Source organism: Xenopus tropicalis, chromosome 6, assembly GCF_000004195.4.
Source record: "Xenopus tropicalis strain Nigerian chromosome 6, UCB_Xtro_10.0, whole genome shotgun sequence".
Lineage (NCBI taxonomy): Eukaryota > Metazoa > Chordata > Amphibia > Anura > Pipidae > Xenopus > Xenopus tropicalis.
The window spans coordinates 19,798,773-19,813,928 of NC_030682.2; the positions used below are offsets into that span (position 1 = coordinate 19,798,773).

Genomic DNA, 15,156 nt, shown 5'->3' on the forward strand with positions numbered 1-15,156 from the left:
TTATTTCTGAATTCTTGGCTTGGATGCAAGTTTTGGCTGCATAAAAACCAGTTGTACTGCCAAACAGAGGCTATTAGTCCATATAGGGGCTACCAAATAACCCAGGAACATGTTTTATACTCGTGTTGGTCCCCAAGTCTTTCTACATTTGAATGTGACTCAAGGGTAAAAAAGGTTGTGGACTAATGATGAGTGAATCTGTCTTATTTTGCTTCGGCAAAAAATGCATGAAACAGCAGTAAAACGCACAAAACGGCAAAAAATCAGCGAAACGCGTTGACTTTGTCTTTTTTTGTCATGGGTGTCTTTTTTGCGCCCAATTTGACGTGACCGCAACTTTTTTTGAGGCACAACACATTTTTCCACAGTGAATTTTCGTTGAAGTTTCACAAAAGCAATTCTCCAAAGCATCCATCAAAGGTATTAAAGCATTAATCAAAGAAATTTACAAGAGCTCAGAATTTGGAAACCTAAAGTTTACAGGTCAACGTTAAATAGTCAACATTTGATGTACAATTTTCATAAATTATTGGTTAAAATAGGTCATTAAAGACTAGAGATGAACTATGAAATTGTTTTAATTTCCTGACTACAATGTTTGCTTTATTTAATGACTCTTTAATGAGTTTGTGGGGATGGAGTTTAATACAGAAAAATTTAGTTCTACATTCATTTCTTGATCATACAGGTCCATTGCTTTAAACAAGAAGCATTGTGGGTGTTCTTATACAATAGTGTACTTTGGGATATAACCCATACTACTACTACTACTGTCCATACTACTCTACTGCCTATAATTAGGGATGCACCTAATCCACTTTTTTGGATTTAGCCGAACCCCCGAATCCATCGTAAAGGATACAGCCGAATACGGGTATGGGTAGGTGCACCCATAATGCACACTGACTAGCTTAATGTTTATAAAACAAATCTGACTATCTAATTTGACCAACAGCTCCCAGGTCAAATTATGGAAAGAACCCCAGGTCCCAAGCATTCTAGATCAGTGGTTCTCAACCTGTGGGTCGGGACCCCTTTGGGGGTAGACCCTTTCACAGGGGTCGCCTAAGACCATCGTAAAACACATATTTCCGATGGTCTTAGGAATAATTTTATGGTTGGGGGACACCACAACATGAGGAACTGTATTAAAGGGTCGCGGCATTAGGAAGATTGAGAACCACTGTTCTAGATAATAGATCAAATGTATATGGATAAAACTAGCTCTGTCTCTCCCCACCTGTATCTGTCTAGCTATCCAATATATCTATCTATAAGCATATCCAGTAAGTATCCCCGTGCAGCTCTCACAATCCTGTCAGTTTAAATAGTTGCGTAATTTGCATGCATTTTGCTGGCATACATACCTTCTTCTCTACCTTGGCTGCGCTTTCATATCATTTCAAAGTTAAACATGAATTGTATCTATTAATATAGCTATACCAAGTATTCACTCGCAAATTGCTCAATCATATTTCTCTTTAGCTTTTATTTTATACTGAATCCCTAATCTGCAATCTGTGGAGTGAGTGAATGTACATGATAAGCCTATGGATTTAGGTTTTTTTGCTTTAGGTTTTAAGAGCAGATTGAAACCTTTGTCTCCACTTACTGCAATTCAGCCTCTACTGCAATTCAAAACTCTCAACTATTATTGTTGTATAAAAAAAAAGATCCTCTGCTTACTTACAGATCAAGGCTATGACCCAGCAAATTAAAAAAAAAAACTTAACCAAGTAAGTTGAAAGCCTGTCCCCACCTCTGTACCTTCCAGTCTCCAAGGCTCTTGTTGGAAACACCTTTGGGTGCGTAGGGGCTCTGAAGGTCATGACAAACTTCTTTCTATTCTTCTTAGGAGAACAAGGTTACACTAGACCCTAGCATTACCAGTACAGGAATGGGACCAATTATCCAGAATTCTCAGGACCAGGGGTCTTTCCATAATTCGGATCTCCTACCTTAAGTCTACTAAAAAAAAATATTTAAACAGTAATTAAACCCAAAAGGATTGTTTTGGCTCCAATAAGGATTAATTCTACCTTAGTTGGGATCAAGTACAAGGTACTGTTTTATTATTACAGAGAAAAGGGAATCATTTAACCATTAAATAAACCCAATAGGGCTGTTCTGCCCCAATAAGGGGTAATTATATCTTAGTTGGGATCAAGTACAGGTACTGTTTTATTATTACAGAGAAAAGGGAATCATTTAACCATTAAATAAACCCAATAGGGCTGTTCTGCCCCCAATAAGGGGTAATTATATCTTAGTTGGGATCAAGTACAGGTACTGTTTTATTATTACAGAGAAAAGGGAATCATTTAACCATTAAATAAACCCAATAGGGGCTGTTCTGCCCCCAATAAGGGGTAATTATATCTTAGTTGGGATCAAGTACAGGTTCTGTTTTATTATTAAAGAGAAAAAGGAAACCATTTTTAAAAATGTGAATTATTTGATTAAAATGGAGTCTTTGGGAGATGGCCTTTCCATAATTTGGAACTTTCTGGATAATGGGTTTCTGGATAAGTGGTACGATATCTGTATTATGGTATGTATATAATTCTATAAAGCATATTGGGACGGTACAATTGAAATTTTCAAAGGTAGGTGAAAGGAAAGAACAGAGATCCTGGAGTTTATAAATGGAAGGCAAACATTCTTTTTAAAAGAAAAAGCATTATTTTTAATCCAAAATCCAAAGGAATAAGGGTGAGGTTTTACCTCCTGTTCCCCTCTTTGCAAAGACAGTGTTTATTCTCTGACATATTGCATAGTCTCGTAAATCATAACCTATCGAACACCGTAATAAACTCAACGAGAACCCTGCAATTACCCCCTAGGGAGCAGTCCCCTGTAAGTACTTTAGATGATAATGATAGGGCTCCCTGTGACCATAAGTGACTAAGGCAGATCTGGCCTTTCACCTTCTATATAAGCTGTAAAAACATACAGGAATAGTGATAAGCAAATCTGTCCCGTTTCACTTCACCATAAAATTTGCGAAACGGCGGAAAATTTGCAAAATGCATTTGTCGTGCGATTTTTTTTAGTCGCCTGCGTCTTTTTTGTCACCGGCAGCTATTTTTTGTCGCCTGCGGCTATTTTTTTTTTTTGACGCGCACGCCTTTTTGATGTGGCCGCGCAACAAAAAGAAATTCCATGCAACGAATTGTCGTCTGCTTCTTTTTTGTCGCCCGCAGCTATATTTTTTTGTCGCCCGCTGCTATTTTTTTTGTCGTGCGTGCTTTTTTTTGACGCGACTGTACCCTATTTGACGTGCAACAAAAATAAATTCCACGCGACAAATTTTTTCGCTGCTAATTTTCATGGAACTTTCGCGAAACAATTCGCCAATGGCAAAATGCGGAAATTCGCTGTGAATCCATGCCTGCCGAAAAAATTCATCACTACCTAGGAACACACCAACCCTCCCAACCCACCTTCTGGTTCCACTGAATATATTGTAGCCAGTCCAGTAATCAGTCATCAGCTCAGTCTTTCTAGGACTGTGAAATAACTTTTACATGAACAAGTACAACTCTAAGGGGCACATTTACTAATCCATGAATCCGAATCTCGAATGTGAAAAAATCGGATGTGAAACGAAAATTTTGCGACTTTTTCGTCGCATTTTTTTCGTATTTTGCTCGGTTTTTTTCATCGCCGTCACGACTTTATCGTATTTTGCATGACTTTTTTGTCACTGTTGCGATTTTTTCGTATTGAGCAATTGTAAACGGCGGAAAAACCAAACCGATTTTTTCGCGACACCGACAAAAAAGTCACGAAAAAGTCATGACGGCAATGAAAAAAACACAAAAATACCAATCATTACGGAAAAAACGCATTCGGACGCTTTACGGACGTTGCATTGTATATAGCAGCTTTAGTCCAACAACAAAATTTTTTGGAACCCCAAACTTTTGGGAGATGGACCTGTTTTGGAAACATATACAAGTATGGGATCCATTATCCGGAAACCCATTACCCAGAAAGCTCCGAATTAGGGAAAGCCTGTCTCCCATAGACTCCATTTTAACAAAACATTTCCGATTTTTAAAATTTCCTTTTTCTCTGTAATAATAAGTCCATTGATCAGTCATCAGCTCAGCCTTTATAGGACTGTGAAATAACTTTTACATGAACAAGTACAACTCTAAGGGGCACATTTACTAATCCATGAATCCGAATCTTGAATGTGAAAAAATCGGATGTGAAACGAAAATTTTGCGACTTTTACGTCGCATTTTGCTCGATTTTTTTCGTCGCCGCCACGGCTTTATCGTATTTTGCGGGACTTTTTCGTCGCCGTTGCGATTTTTCCGTATTGAGCAATTGTAAACGGCGGAAAAACCAAACCGATTTTTTCGCGACAGCGACAAAAAAGTTGCGAAAAAGTCACGACGGCGATGAAAAAAACACAAAAATACCAATCATTACGGAAAAACCGCATTCGGGCGCTTTTCGGACGTTCGTGGGTTAGTAGATGTGCCCCTAAGTAAGTTTATATATATATATATAGACTGTATAAAAGATGAATTAGCTAAGTTAGATGAAGATACCTGTGCTAAGGCAGCTGGAGAGCGAGCTCCATGTATCTCCTACAGATGCAGGTCTGCTACACAATAAAATACATTTCTTGCTTATAAACACAGATCATACTTATCCATATGTTCATTTGCTTCGCTTCACCTAAATGAGGCGATTACCTCGGCAGCTCAGCTGTGTTATTGAGACATTTCAGCGTGAAATTTGTTTTTCCTGACTGAACTTTAAGCAGAATTTCAAGAGCCAAGTCTCTAAAGCCAAGTGGGGCTATTAAGAGATAATTACTAATTATGCTAATTTGAGAAGTTGTGCTATTTCTTTCCTTGGTCATTTTATCTGAAACTCTCCTGAGGGAACGCTCTCCATTCACAGTTAATAACCTTTCCCTGCTCAGAGCTCGGTGGAGGACAGTGTGTCCTAAAACCTGAGAATATGTTACAGTCCATCAGGAGATGTGACGGTGAATTAGAGAGCTCTTTTCATAGAAGGCAACTGCGCCACTCTTAATGACTTTCATTAACTTCTCAATTGCCATACACATTTCATCTCCATTAATGCATTGATAGATGGTTGCTTTAGTGAATCGTATTCAGATTGAAATATTTTTTTCTGCTCCTGAGAGTCCATAAACCACAATGTATTTTATAGGCCGAATTCCCACTTCTGTGGGTTTCGGAGAACACGGGCAGAACTAAAGCCGTAATATTTTACAGTCTCACTTGCGCTGGGCTCTAATATTAGATAAAGATTTAAGAATCCTGATAACATTGAGATTGCAGAAATGATTTTTTTTTATACCTGTAGGTTGTTCCGTGAGTGCATTTAATCCTGCTGCTTAACCTCCCTTGTCATTTCTAAATTAATTCACCTTACTAGCTCTATGTTGTTAGATGAAACCCAACTTGCAGGCTAGAATTTGAATTCATACAAGATAATCAATTTGTCTGACTTCTTCATCTTTTTTGGGGGGCCAAATTGTTTTATATTGCCTTTTTTATTGAAATTAGACCTAACCAAATCATCAATACAGCTGACTGACACATAACACAATAAATTGTATATAGCAGCTTGAGTCCAACAACAAAATCTTTTGGAACCCCAAACTTTTGGGAAATGGACCTGTTTTGGAAACATATACAGATATGGGATCCGTTATCCGGAAACCAGAAAGCTCTGAATTAGGAAAAGCCTGTCTCCCATAGACTCCATTTTAATCAAATAATTCAGATTTTTAAATTGTATTTCCTTTTTCTCTGTAAAAATAAAACAGAACATTTTATTTGATCCCAACTAAGATATAATTGCCACTTATTGGGGGCAGAACAGTCCTATTGGGTTTATTTAATGGTTAAATGATTCCCTTTTCTCTGTAATAATAAAACAGTACCTGTACTTGATCCCAACTAAGATATAATTACCCCTTATTGGGGGCAGAACAGCCCTATTGGGTTTATTTAATGGTTAAATGATTCCCTTTTCTCTGTAATAATAAAACAGTACCTGTACTTGATCCCAACTAAGATATAATTACCCCTTATTGGGGGCAGAACAGTCCTATTGGGTTTATTTAATGGTTAAATGATTCCCTTTTCTCTGTAATAATAAAACAGTACCTGTACTTGATCCCAACTAAGATATAATTACCCCTTATTGGGGCAGAACAGCCCTATTGGGTTTATTTAATGGTTAAATGATTCCCTTTTCTCTGTAATAATAAAACAGTACCTGTACTTGATCCCAACTAAGATATAATTACCCCTTATTGGGGCAGAACAGCCCTATTGGGTTTATTTAATGGTTAAATGATTCCCTTTTCTCTGTAATAATAAAACAGTACCTGTACTTGATCCCAGCTAAGATATAATTACCCCTTATTGGATGCAAATCAGTCCTATTGAGTTTAATTAATGTCTTATTGTTTTTTTTTAGTAGACTTAAGGTATGGAGATCCAAATTACAGAAAGACCCCTTATCAAGAATACCCTTGGTCCCGAGCATTCTGGATAATGGGTCCTATAACTGTATATATAAACTGAACATCACTCAAGGCTCCCACAGTAGAAAGGAATGCTGCCTGTCAGGTTACATTGCTGGTAGTAGCTGGTAACTCTACTAGTCAACCAATGAGACACTTGTTAAAACAGTTGCCAATGGACGAATCCATGCAATAGCGGGAAACTTATGAATGAATTACTGATGTCATCAAAACAAAGTAAAAGTCCAACGGGACATCTACCATATTGCTGATTACTAAAGGAACGCAAATAGGTAAAGGAACCAACACAGAAGCTATTTTGGGCCAATTAGGTCAATCTTCACAAAATGTTCATGCAAATGGCCAGTTAATCCAAAAAGATCATCTCTCTGATCAGTTTTTAATTAGTGCTTGTTCTCATCATCCATGGACTGTACTGGTTTCTCTTTGTGGCCTGCAGGCTACTGAATTCATTGGTTCCCATGGACATCTGGTCACTGACCCAAAAGGGGAATGTTTGAATTAGCCTGGGCTAGATTTATCAACATTTCAATTCAGGCTTATTCCATGGTTGAGTTTTTTCTGTAAAAATTGTAAATTTGTATTTGAGTCTCTGAAATTTGCATTTTTTTTTACCTGCCCCAAGTTAGGGGCAGGTAGGATGCAGGCGGGGAGATACCTACATGCCTGACTAATGCAGAAACTGAGGATAGAGGCATGTAGCCATTTGCTGATGTCTGAACTAGGCATTCAAAGTGCAAACAAATGCTGATTGTGGCCTTCTCTTGCACTTTGCCTGCTGCATTCGGCTTCACAATCGAGGCCTTTGGAGATAAATCCAAACGTTGGGAGACTTATAGAAACTGAAGGGTACAGTGTGATTTCACTGTATTCCAGTTGTTTCTTCCCATTTTAAAGTGATTGAGTTTTTTGAGTGCTTTCATAAATAATGGCATATATAAGAGATTTTTCAGTATTTAAACTGAAAATTTAAAAATGCAAATGTTGATAATTCTAGCCCAAAGTCTTGATTCTAGGAAAGCTGCAGTGATGCAATATGGGCATCAGGGCCGGGCCCAGGGCAGTTGGTGCCCATTGGACGCCCCCATGGAGCGAGGGGTATTGGTTGCTGAGGAATAGAGATGTAGTCAACTGTTTGCCGACGAACTAATTCGCGCGAACATCGGGTGCTTGTGAACGCGCAAGTTCGCAAACTTTTCGCGTATGTTCGCAATTTGGGTTCGTGTGGCGTTTTTCTCGGCCTAAAAACGCCGCGCAAGCCACACATGCCGTTTTTCAGCAAATCCAGTTTCCATGGTGGTAATAGCGCGAAATAGCAAAAAATGCCGCGTATTTCCGCTAGGTCTGCCAGCTGCCTTTGCGATTTTACGCAACGCTGTGTCAACAAAGTATTTTTCAGAGAAATTTTTGCCCTTGATCCCCCTCCTGCATGCCACTGTCCAGGTCGTGGCACCCTTTAAACAACTTTAAAATCAGTTTTCTGGCCAGAAATGACTTTTCTAGGTTTTAAAGTTCGCCTTCCCATTGAAGTCTATGGGGTTCGCAAAGTTCGCGAATATTCGCGCTTTTAGGCGTAAGTTCCTGAACGCGTTCGCGACCTTTTTTTTTGAGGTTCGCTACATCCCTACTGAGAAACAGGGGGCTATGCCTGTTGGGGTGCAGGGGTTGCAATGCATGATGGTGACAGGCACATTGCATCCATATCACATGACCAATAAGGTAACTTCATTTATAGAAATCCAAACTAGGGGGGTATGTGCTTGGGGCCCCCCTCTGTTGCAACCTATGCTTATGCCCCTTCTGCCCACCCCTACTTCTGGCCTTTCTTGCCCTACTAGTGCACCTTTACATGTATGACTTGATAAACCCTTCTATGAATCCCTTTTTTCTTGTCAAACCACTCTTTAGAAAGTGTTTAAGAGACTTGACTTGCTCAATAAATATATACAAAACTCTCCATTTGTACAGTTATACATTAAAATGATCATAATTAGTAAACACATTAGAACAGAGAAATTCCGGTTTCTGTATCCCCTACTGCCCGGAGCCTCTGCCCTTTCATTGTTCCTCAACAAAATGCACCTTTCAAATTATTGCAAGAATATGAAATATAGTGAAGGCTGCATCTTAATATCCAGCCTTTAGAATATTGACTTTATTTAACACTGGAATGTGTAAGGCCTGTACCAATGATGGGAAGCCTTGAAAAGCAAATACCTTTGGAAACACAAGCCAATGCCATACTTTCATGTATGCAAGCTTCCTTGCATTCTAATGTATATGTATTAAGGATCTGGCATTGAACGAGAAAACTTAAAGCAACAAGCTGGAAGAGAATGCTATAAAACATAACTTGGGTTTCCTGGGTTTAACCCTTTCAGTCAACCATTTTTGTTATTCAGATAAGTATATTTTGCCTGTTGAAATATCAATTTTCCCATTGTAGTTCTGTGAAGGGATGTTGCTTAGACTTCACATACTGTATTTGGTATTATCCATGATTCATGCATGTCTGGGCGGAGGCAAAGAATGCTTATTCTTGGCAAAGTAAATTGTTTTTACTATTGCCAAAAGATGTGCAGAGCAACAGGCTTAGAATAGAAATAATGAATATTTATTAAGGACAGACGTCTCTCCTATAAATACGCCATCAGAAAGCCAAAACATACTGATCATACTGTCTATTTTCTGTAGGGTTCACAAGGCAATCTTACTTGTATGATAAGATGCTGAATTTCTACTTGGACCCTTATAAGGTAGATAAGGGCAGATCTTAAGGGGCTCATTCACAGATGGTCTATAAACTGATATCTGGTGACATTGATGAACCTGATGCTGATATTAAATATAAATACATAGTTACTGTGGGTGTAATGTACACAAAGAAGCTGACAATCAAATTTAAACATTGGAGATACAGAGAAATATATATATATATATTGTATGTGTGGTTTGTGTATGTGGGTGTATGGATTGGTGGGTGTGGGTTGTGTGTGCTGTGTTTACTTGGATGGGTTGAACTTGATGGACTCTGGTCTTTTTTCAACCCTATGTAACTATGTAACTAACTATGTAACTATATATATATATATCTATATATATATATATATATATATATATATATATATATATATATATATATATATATATATATATATAGTATATATATATATATATATATAATAAGTAATTATTAGTATATAACTCACATCCATATTCCTCAGGTATCTTTTAAGTAGAGTCAAGTGAGTTAACCACTGTAAATACCCCCCATTTTTGACATACACCCATTCAGTTGGGCTTGTGTAGAAAAGGTGCATAAACACTAACTGACCTTCCAGATATAAATATACATTCATTTTGTTTCACACAAACATACCTAATTCCTCAGGTTGGAGGACAACATAGGGTTGATTCACTAAAGGTCGATAAGTTTTATTGCACGTTTTTTTGCATTAAAATTGATGCGAAAAAGAATGCACAAATCGCTATAGTATTATTGCATGTGTTAAGTCGCATATCGCGTGCGTTAATTTACGCACAACCGCATGCGTTGATTTTACCGCATTGCGTTAATTAGCACGCAGAAATAATACTAACGCATGATTCACAAACACTAAGATGCGCTAAATCTTGCATTTGTCTGTGTGAAAATTAACACCTACTTGGGGCAGGCGGTAATTATAGAAAAGTACAGTTCATGAGCTTTTGGCAACACAATATGGACTTTGCAGTGGGATTTATTCAGTCTGTGTTGGCCCCAGAGTGATGCAGCCGCCAGTTTGCAGGGAAATGGGCATTTTCATAAAAGTAGTTTTACGAAAGTAATGGTGTGTATGGCTAATATGGCGTTCACATTTTTAAGTGATTACGGTTTGAGTTTTTAGTGTTAACAATGGTGCTAAAATGTCTCCATAAGGTTTCCTCAGTTATCCCTCGTTTATCATTAGATTTTGGTATCACAAATGCTGTGTTGACTTTCAGGTATATGCAAAAATGGAACCTTTCTGGCAATTAACCCTTTAGCATGAATTCTGGATTTGAGAACCGACCCACATTTTCCAACATTTCCACCCATATCGTCTACCTGAACCTTGTGTCAAATTAATAATGGTAGTAGATTAGATTAAGAAAGAGAATCTATAAGTTATATCCCACTGATAGGTCCTGAATCAATATATGAACAAGCAACAACATATTTCAGTGAAATAAACAAACATTTATTGGCTCAAACTTAACAATTCAAAAACAAAAAAAAACAAACACACTATACCAAACAATGGATAGGTGCATCCCAGTGCCTCATGGTACCCACTCTCCTAATGCGTTTTGCACCATTGGGTGCTTCATCAGAGGACTTGAACCTTGTGTCCCCTAACACAACCCAACACAACACTACTTGACCCACACGTTGTATGATCAACTATTGCATGACAGCATTTGGCTGGACATCCAAAGATTATGATTTACCAGAATTTGGAATTGATCAACAATTCAGTTTTCTTTTGGGTTTTTCAAAGCAAACCATTTTTTTAGGATTCCAAACCAGCTGACGGTCATGCTCTATTGACGGCAGGCTACAAATATATTTGATTTTCTTGTGTTAAATTTGAGAAGAGCCTGAAGTTAAATTAGGCCCCGTATTGATTTACTCCATTGACCAATTATTTTTAGTATGAGGGATTTCACTTTATCTTGAGTTGCCATTTGAAGATTTTCCACAAGGCTAGATAAATTTGGTTCTGCCCCTCAGGGCGTAGAGAATGTATTCTGAAGGGTCACGGAATGAATCGAAAGAAAATTCTTTGTTCGGTATCTTTTCTGTTTCAGAAGGGGAGCAACGGTTGCAGGTGAAGATAACAAATCTAAATATTGTTACAAAACAAATCAGATACAGGGTTTTGGAATCCAAGCTGCACATAATATTCTTTATCTGTAAGGAGACAGGTCGTACATATCTATAATAACATATCATTATTTCTCTATATGCAGACAGGGACGGATAAGACCCCCTTTGCCCCCTGTATAGATCAGTATTTGGATGTCATTTGTATGTTTGATTTACAATCCCTTCTGTTGTACAGCAATGCAAAATATGTAGGTGCTTTATACACACATTAAATACAATAATAATTATATTAAATATGTTTTTTGCCATCAAGTCTGGGATATCATTTGCAGGTGGAAGGGGTGTGTTTGGGAGAGCAAATAACACACTGAGTGAGTTGTGTAATAAAAGGTACAATGTTTGCCCAGGAGCAGTAACCCATAGCAACCAACCAGCAGACAGGATTTATTGGTCACCTGTTTACAAGCAAATATCTTATTGGTTGCTATGGGTTACTGCTCCTGGGCAAACTTAGTGCTTTTTATTACATATGGGGGTTATCGCTCCACATTAGAGCAAACAGCCATAGGTCGTTTATTGATAAAGTGTTCAGACCCTTCAAATTCAACTGTTAAACTCCAAAATGTATAAATGTATTAGAATAAATAGGCAACTTCAATACAAGTCGAAAAGGGAAAAACTAAATAAATATTTATACTTTATCTTAATTTTGTTATTTAATATTTAATTGCTCTATATGAAAAGTTATTATATTAAAATTATGTAATAAGATGCACTAAGTTTGCCCAGGAGCAGTAACCCATAGCAACCCATGCTGCCCATCAGCAGGCAGCATTTACTGGTCACCTGTTTAAAAGCAAACATTAAACAAAACGAGGAAACTAACAAAAAAAGTAAAAAAAAAAAAATATATATATATTTTATAAATTATCATTTAATCTAATTTATAATGAGTTTACATTATAAGTTGTTTTTGCTTTATTGATTTATTTAATATGTTTTTTTTCCAGTTTCAAATGTTGCCCTGATATATGTATGAGCTATAACACAACATACAAAATGGTTGTGATCACTGTATATTGTGACAAAACCCAAGTTATTTTCCAATGCTGCGTTCTCTCTATAGAATTTAATCCTGCCATTAAATAACGACCTTCCCCATTTAAGACTAACGAGGGAAGCCTGTAACAATGCATCCCCCCCTCACATGTTATCATGCTGCATCATAAAAAAGAAAGGAAATCTGCTTAAATTCTCACGTTGTGTCCGACATCCAATAATCCATGTACATAGGAGCTTATTCCTTAATATCCCATGTTTGTCAAATCCATAAAACGACCCCCCCCCCCTCCTTCTGGAAAAAAAACCCCCACTATTAAAATAATTGTCTGGCATCTATTTGATGAATATGCATTAAAGCAGCATAAACAGCATTAGAAATTAATCTGCATTATTAGGGAAAGTAATTCAATCTGCGATATTGGAGAAAGTTTGTGCGGCAAGCTGTCGAGCGGGGAAGCGTTTCGTGTAATGCCGTTGCCAAAAGGAGAGATGAGAGTCGCAGAGAATATGATTAGATGATGCCCTCTTCAAAAATCCCGGCAGAAACATATTAAATTTAATCTTATAGTATGTTTTGATTACAGATTTTTTTTTTTTTCTTGTGGTCTGTTTGTAGCAAATCGGCTCAAAATCCTTGGACGCTGACAATATCCGTTTTATGCCCCTGGCAACTCGCGGCCGAGAGAAATCGCACTCAAAAAGACATTGAATGTATTGCACGGAGATGTATTGAACGAACAGCAAATATAAAGTATTTATAGACAAACTCTAAATAGAGTAACCAGGAAGGAACAGCAAATGTAAGATATATACATGGGATCCATTATGCGGTAACCTGTTATCCAGAAAGCTTATAGACTCCATTTCAATAAAAAAATTCAAATTTTTAAAAAAGATTTTCTCCTCTGTAATAATAAAACAGTACCTGTACTTGATCCCAACTAAGATATAATTACCCCTTATTGGGGGCAGAACAGCCCTATTGGGTTTATTTAATGGTTAAATGATTCCCTTTTCTCTGTAATAATAAAACAGTACCTGTACTTGATCCCAACTAAGATATAATTACCCCTTATTGGGGGCAGAACAGCCCTATTGGGTTTATTTAATGGTTAAATGATTCCCTTTTCTCTGTAATAATAAAACAGTACCTGTACTTGATCCCAACTAAGATATAATTACACCTTATTGGGGGCAGAACAGCCCTATTGGGTTTATTTAATGGTTAAATGATTCCATTTTCTCTGTAATAATAAAACAGTACCTGTACTTGATCCCAACTAAGATATAATTACCCCTTATTGGGGGCAGAACAGCCCTATTGGGTTTATTTAATGGTTAAATGATTCCCTTTTCTCTGTAATAATAAAACAGTACCTGTACTTGATCCCAACTAAGATATAATTACCCCTTATTGGGGGCAGAACAACCCTATTGGGTTTATTTAATGGTTAAATGATTCCCTTTTCTCTGTAATAATAAAACAGTACCTAACTAATTATGGAAACCCCAGGTCCCGAGCATTCTGGATAACAGGTCCCATACCTGTATAGAGAACCTCTATATAAAGTACTGGAGGAGGAATAGTAAACAGGGTTGGACTGGGCCGACTGGGCCTAGATCCGATCCCTGCCGGAGCTCCCCCAGGCCACTCATCTCCCTCCCCTGATGTGCTGAAGGTAAATTTAATTAATCTGTGCTCGGGGGAGAGGGATTGGGCAGGTGGGGGGGTGGGGTGCACCCCCCAGTCTGACACTGACAGCAAATATAAGGTATACAGGTTTATCCAAAAACCCATTATCCAGAAAGCTCTGATTTACTGAAAGACCACCACCCATAGGCTCCATTTTAATCAAATATTTCACATTTTTAAAATGCATTTGCTTTGTCTCTCTTATAATACAAACAGAACCCAGTACAGATATCTTGATCCCAGTCAAGATATATTATCCCATCCTTATTGAAGGCAAAAGCATTTATTGGGGTTATTTAATGTTAAAATGATTTTTTTGTAGGCTAAATGCCAGCCTTTATCTTTTATCAAAATGAATACCACATATACGTATAAATTGCATCTGTTTGGCCAGTGTTATTCCAGCATATACAGGATTTGTACTGCATTTCCTATCATGCTACCCTGTCTTGATCATGAATTAAAAAATACAAGCTATGTAACTATGTAAGTAAAGGTAAGCAATAAATCCTTCATTATCGTATCAATTTGAATTATGATAGGGAAACCAGATAAGCATGAAGATCAGTTTCTGAAAAAGCGATCAAATCTATATAATCCATATAATAATAAAATAATAATAAGTATTAAAGTGTATCCCTATTCCTCCCGGCCACTCACACATTACAAAGTCAAGAAGAGTGTGTAACGAGTGTATCATTTAACCCATAAGAGTCCCGCTGAGGCACGGCATGGCAGATTACTTTACCTAGCAACAAATATGTTTTCTGTGCTGAATTCTAAAATGGAAATATTTACCACAAATGCCTTCATTTGCTCTCTATACACAGCTGAAATTATTATATTTATGACATGTATGTGCCTATTTTATTCCTGCTTATCCGGCAGAGCCCTTTTTATTAAGTAAATGCACAGAACCTGTTCCAGCATAAGCTGTTGTATTTGCCAGTTGTGTCTTTAGTTCATTATATACATTACAACCTGAAGATTTATGGGAAGAGTCCA

At 37.4% G+C, this 15,156-nt stretch overlaps 1 protein-coding gene across 1 annotated transcript in view; it reads right to left on the bottom strand.

The window, feature by feature from the left end:
- adarb2 (adenosine deaminase, RNA-specific, B2 (inactive)) overlaps nt 1–15,156 on the bottom strand; it is a 401,728-nt gene that overhangs the window by 366,532 nt on the left and 20,040 nt on the right. The window lies entirely within an intron of this gene.